This window comes from Pyrgilauda ruficollis, unplaced genomic scaffold, assembly GCF_017590135.1.
Source record: "Pyrgilauda ruficollis isolate IOZ18807 unplaced genomic scaffold, ASM1759013v1 scaffold23, whole genome shotgun sequence".
Taxonomy (NCBI): Eukaryota; Metazoa; Chordata; class Aves; order Passeriformes; family Passeridae; genus Pyrgilauda; species Pyrgilauda ruficollis.
This window is the reverse complement of record NW_024522539.1, coordinates 7,286,689-7,292,930: the sequence shown is the minus strand read 5'-3', so window position 1 is coordinate 7,292,930 and position 6,242 is coordinate 7,286,689.

Genomic DNA, 6,242 nt, shown 5'->3' with positions numbered 1-6,242 from the left:
AGCCAGCTGCACCCATCCCTGCCCTTGCTTTTATTCTGGTGGACTCTAAATCCTCCTAACATGCCAGGGCTTTAGGAGAAGATAAAAACTTGAAGGACCTTATTTTAGTCTGAATCCATTACAGGGAAAACAAGGTGTCAGGAGTGTGATACTGCTTGAGGGAATAGTGTAGCTTCTTCCTCTTTCCCTAGCATGATACAAAGAGTCTATTAAAAGGGAAAATACCACTCTCTGATAGAAAATAAAAAACCTATGCCCTTTTGAGATGAATAGGTGTCAGTCCAAACTGATGTCTTAAATTAAATATTAAAGATTAAAAAAAAACCAAACCTCCTGAACCAGAGTTTGATTTATATAGTACTGTTCCTTTAGAGAAGATTTGTGGAAACATGAACTCCTTCTCTCTGTTGTTCTTTGTAAAAGAAAAAGAACAAAATCAATTTCTATAAGGCAAGATTATTTTAGGAGTCAAGTTATCAGAAATGCCTGCTGTATCTGGGACATCTGTTTTTCTCTCCCCCATCCTCTCTCTCATAAGGCAGTAACTGCAGAAAAAAACTGAAAAGGATCCCAGAGCCAGCCCAAAACTAGGTTATTACCACTTTTCTCAATGTGATTAAACTTGTCTTTATTGCAATCTCACCTATTTTCAGCTAACATGATCAGCAGAAGCTCAGCTCTCCTCTCAGACCCACCTTTGCTGCAGCCAGCAGCACCCCTGGGCCCACTGGGTGATTTTTCGTGCTCTCCTCATTTCCTCATTTCAGTGGGACACCACGGAGCACAGGGGCACCCAGCATCCAAAAATCACCACTTTCCCAGGGGGACTCTCCCACAGAGAGAAAGGGTGCTGGCAGCATTTGTTATCAAAGCCAAAACAATTATTTCTCCAGCAAACCCTGGACGCTGAAGAGGTGATTACAGGGTGATGTTTAATAGCAGTTATGAACCTTGGGCCCCACTTCCAAAATCAGCAGAGGCATGGACAATTCTTAGTGGGCTTTGGGCTTCTTAATCTCCCAGGCTCTTCTGGAAGGGATTCCAGCATCTATCACAAATTTTGCAAAACGTTCCCATCTTTCAGGGGGTTTGGCACAGCCTAGGAGTCAGGCAGTGCTTGTGCCCCTTATGCACAGGCAGTGTTTCACATTTCATGGCTGGCCTGGCACCAGGTTTTCAGGTGCCCAAAGGAGCCAATCCCCTGGATCTGATGGACTCCAGACCTGAACCATGTGAGGAGGGGACCCAGATGGTGCCTGGGAGCAGGCAGGGAAATGTGAGTGACCTGTGGGGCTGCAAAAGGCAGCCTCGGGTGTGGGAGAGCTTAAAAATTGTGCAGGACACAAGCTGTCCATGGGGGTGGGAGGGTTAATCACACAACAGCTCCCATGAGGACCTGTCTCATAAAAGCTGTCTTTCACAGGCAGAAAAAAAAAAAAGGAGAAAACAGCTGCTAAAGAGAGAGAAAAGATGCTGCAATGTTAGAGAACTCCTCTGGGCTTGCAATAAGTCACTGGAGCAAGTTTGTTCTTGAATGTGTCTGAAATACCTCCAAAGCAAACATGTGCTTTTGAAGAAGGATGTTTTTCATGTGTAGCTTAAAAGAGATTAGCTGCCAATAGAAGAGCACAGCAGAAGAAAATATTGAGAAACAACTGGAGATTTTACTAGTGGTTATTACACTAGTCAGCAATCAATATTAGAGTTAATGTTGTCGCTATTAATTTAAATATTAGAAGCCCAAATGAACTAAGGAAACCCACATGAGCACAATGAAATAATTCACCTGCATCCAACCAACTCAGAGAAGTTTTCTCCCATCCAGCATCTGCAGCCTCTTGTACAAGTGACATGTGAGTTTGCATCAGAATTTCAGATGGAAAAGCCAGAAAATTGTGCAGCTCAAGTTGGATTTGGCTCCATGACTACAAATAGCAAATGCAAATCCTGTTACATGGTGCACACTCACAGCAGGATAGAGATAAGGCAAGGGAGATGCTGGGATGTTCAGTAAAGAAACCACCACAAAATTCGGCCTGCCTTTCACCAAACGCCCAGAAAGAGAGAGGCTGAAAGGCTGTGCTTACTTTTTACTGTTCCCCATGTTTATTTTCTCCCCAGAAAATGCCAAAATATTTATCCAGCTGCTGTGTTTCAACACTGCACTGGAAAGGGACTGGAAATACTTTGCAGCTCTTTTGCAAGTTTGGTTTTAATGAAAAAAAGAAGAAAATAAAGAAAGCTGAGGATCTGTGTAGCTGGGTAAACTTCCACTTGAAGCTCTCAAGTGCTGTTAGGCAAAACAGCAGGATTTTATTAAAGCAGAGATTGTACCTGCTGCCATACATTACTGTGTGCCTTTCTGGATGCTCACAGATGCAGACACTAAGGCTACAGGAGGTTTATCAGGCATCCAGACTGATCCATGTTACTGAGCTCAATAGCCCTTGAAAACAAACAAACCAACCAAAACACCCCAAACACCCCACCTGAGTTTTCAGCAGCAAACCAGGTTCAGCCAGCTCCCCTTCACCTAATTAACCCAAACCCTCAAAATCTTACAGAAAACCCACAGGCTAAAACCACAGCCTTTGAGAGACCAAGTCAACCGGCTTTTAAAGGTTAATTTCTAGGCACATTGGAAGATGCTTTATGTGTACAGCTCGGTTGGCTCCATTATTAAATTAGCAGGTTACAAAGCTGGTACACCATGCTCTGCACTGGGACATTAAGCTGCAGGAATTTTCCTTTCAGCACTGGCATCTCATTATTTGCTTCTGTTGATTATTCAGATTGCATTAGATGTCAAGGCTTGCTGGATTCAAAGACCTCCCTGAGACGAAGGCAGTTCTATCCATCACCGACAACGCCGAGGAAATGAGTACAAAAGCTACACCATCCTTCAGGATAACAAGTGATGCAAAATATACCACACCATGCCTTATTTAAGAGTCTTTTGAAATGTCATAACAGCTTAGATTTAATAGGGGCAGGTGCAGGGCAGGGGGAAATCCATCCAGTTTCAAAAAGGTCTACAGCCAGAGCTCAGGGAATTGCTGTGTTTTGGTCCTCACATCTACAGCTCATACCCAGCTCACCTCTGCAGTACAGATTCCAACCCTGAAAAGTGGGAGGCATCTCTAAAACACAGGAACAAACTAATTAAGATGTTACACTTCCATCTCCTCCTCTAAACAGAGTACTTGTTGTAGGAGCAGGTCCAGCTCCCCCTTGCCCCATCAGATATTTCCAGCTGGAATTCTAAGGACTCCTCCTCTAAACAAAGTACTTGTTGTAGGAGCAGGTCCAGCTCCCCCCTGCCCCAGCAGCTGGAAATATCCTCTAAGGAAAATAACAATTGCACCTAAAGACAAAGCAGCCCCGTGCTCTGCAGCTCCGAGGCAGCCTTGTCCTTCCTGCCTGAGGTTCCCTACAGGAGCACCCCATTCCCCATGCCCTGCTGCTGCTCCCTCCTGCCTGCCCTGGGCACAGGGAGACTCTCCAAGGCAGAGGCATTTGATCCCACACCCCCACTCAGGCACAAACAATGGGAAAGAGCCTGCACAGCCAGAAAGTTGAATTTGCTTTGGTTTGATTTGTTCTCAAGTGGAGATTGCCTAATTGTTCTCTCAGGTAACCATTTAACCATTTTAACCTTCTTTCCTCCTACTAAGTGAATATCTTATGTGATTTCTGTGCTAAAAGCAGCTGAATGTCAGAGACCTTGATCTTGGCTCCAGCTTTTTTTTTTTTTTTTTTTTTACAGGATTTGAACCTACTCTGATTTGGCACCACATTATTGGTTTCTATCAAAGTGCCACTTTCTGCTTTGTTTTTGCTTGTTCACAGACCTCAGCCCTTTGGAGGGCAAGTGCCAGCCTAAATAGTCTGGGTAATTAAACTGTCATGGGAGGAGACTCTCCTCGTGTCCCCAGAGCATCCTCTGGTGCTTCCAGGGGACACGAATGTACCAGTGGGGTGGGAAAATTATTCCCAGAGTAATTCACTGTCTCCCTTCTGCACCAGAACTATTACAGACACCCCTGCCATCACATACCAGCACAAGGGGACCAAGCAATGCTGGTGCTGCAGCTGCAGGACTGCCCAACTTGAAATTCACAGTTTCAGTTTGGAAGATGGCAGCTCTGCCAAATGAGAGGGAAAATCCCTCTGCCCTGCACAAGTCCTGGGCTCACTGAACGATTTTTCTTTTTTAATAACTACCTTCTGCATTCAGAGCATCCTTATTCTTTTGTTTCTGTTGCCTTCTCCCTAAATAGTGGATGCTGTCTCAAGCTCCCTACACACTCTCTAGAAAACAAGTACAAAGCTCTTTTGCCCTTCTAGGATGACACACTATATAAAACTACATAAAGGCACATTAATCACTGAGCTCACGTTCATTTATTCATGCCATTATAGATGGAAATATTCCTTGGTTTTAAAGGTTTCTACAACAAATGAAGGTTGAAAAGCCAAAAGAGAAAAAGAAAGAAGAAAATGGAAATGAAAAAACGACATCAAAATATTTAACATGGGAGAATATCGAATCAATGCTCTCATGGATTTCTTGCCAAAATCACTTGAAAGACTTTCACAGCTGAAATTGGGACAGAATAAAAGAACTGAAAATCCTAAAAGAGCATGCTGAACAATTTTTTTAAAAAAAGGAACAGAAGGTCTGACTGAAGAAACTTAACTGTGATCCCAAGGCATTTCCATTACCCATGAGAACACGAGCTCTTCTCAGGAGCTGGAGTTCCCTTTCCTTCCCTGCCAGCACCAGCTCAGGGGTCCTGTTTGGGACATTTTACTCTCAGCATTTACCACCCCAAACCATAACCCCAGGCTCTAGAGAAACAGCACCTTCTGCAGAGGTCTAAGAGCAGGGAAAGGGACAAGTGTGGTGATAGCTGGGAATTAAAACAAGCAAATGTGAGTTCAGATTTGGGCTCAGGAGAACATCAGCAACCCCTTCCTGAGGAGCAGGTGGGGATGAGAAGTGCAGAAGCAGAGAGGTGTGGACAGGGCCAGCACTGGATCTGGACCATCTGTTGGGGCAGGCTCCTGATTTCCAGCTCAGCCTGCTTTGAGGGCAACTCAACACCAAGTTTTGGCTCAAGACCATCAAAGAGAAGAAACAGATGTGGGTTTTGGAGGGAGCAGCAGGAACAGCCAGGAAGGTGCAGCAAAACACGGGAGATTCTTGTTGTCCATAGTAAGAGCTTAACAAGCCAAAGGGCTCTGAACACCTCTTGTGGGATGATATTATCCACAGGAACAGCACTGCTCTCAAAATCCAATTAGGCCTTGCCTACATCAAAATGTCAGAGGGAAATAAAGGTGTCTGATCCAAATTTGTCAAGTGCCTCCCAGCATTTCTGTAACAGATGGTGTGGTTTTTGACACAACTATGATGCGTGAAGTCGAGATTGATCTGCAAACTGCACATGATGAAGATGTGATTAAGGAAATAAGAATCACTCTCAGAGACAGTGGTCTTAATCAATTAGTTTCCATTCCTTGAATGCTTGCCAGTGTAAAGTCTGTTCTGCAGGCCATTTGCAAGTGACCAAGGATACCTGTGGTACCAGTAGCCTCCTGTAACAGCCAGAAAACACAGTAACTGATAAAGCAAAAGGTGAATGCAAGTTTCCAAAACCCCTGTTCAAATTTGAAGTTGGCTATTATTTTCTAGTTAATCTTCTGTCTGTTTGTGGTGATGAAGGAGCCAGATGTTTAATTAGTTTTAACAAAAAATTCCATTAAATTTTGTCTTGCTTCTACTGAACTAGATTTATAACCTGTGTAGACAGAGACAATTGAAAATCCCAAGAAAACTATTCTATGGGGAAACCAAGAAAATCTGTATCTCAGAAATTTTCTCCTGTACTTGGGGACCTTCAAGGTCTGTAGACTCAGATAGAAAGACCACATGCATTTTTCAGCTGTCACCATCACTTACTCACTTAACAAAGGAAAAAGAAAAGCCTAATTACTCATGGGTCCATTTTTAATTTGCAGGGTTAGCGATGTTTAAGAAGGAAAAAAAAGGGAAGAAAAACACAGAGATGAATTATCCCTTCACTTCGAGCAGTAAGAAGATAGTGGTGTTTCCAGGCAGGCAGGTCCAGGGGGGAGTGCTCAGGAAGCTTTACAGCCCAGAGCACTATTCCAGCCAACATCACATGCAAGCTGCCAGCTTGCAACCCTCTGCAGTTTGTTTGCATGCTTTTAAGCAA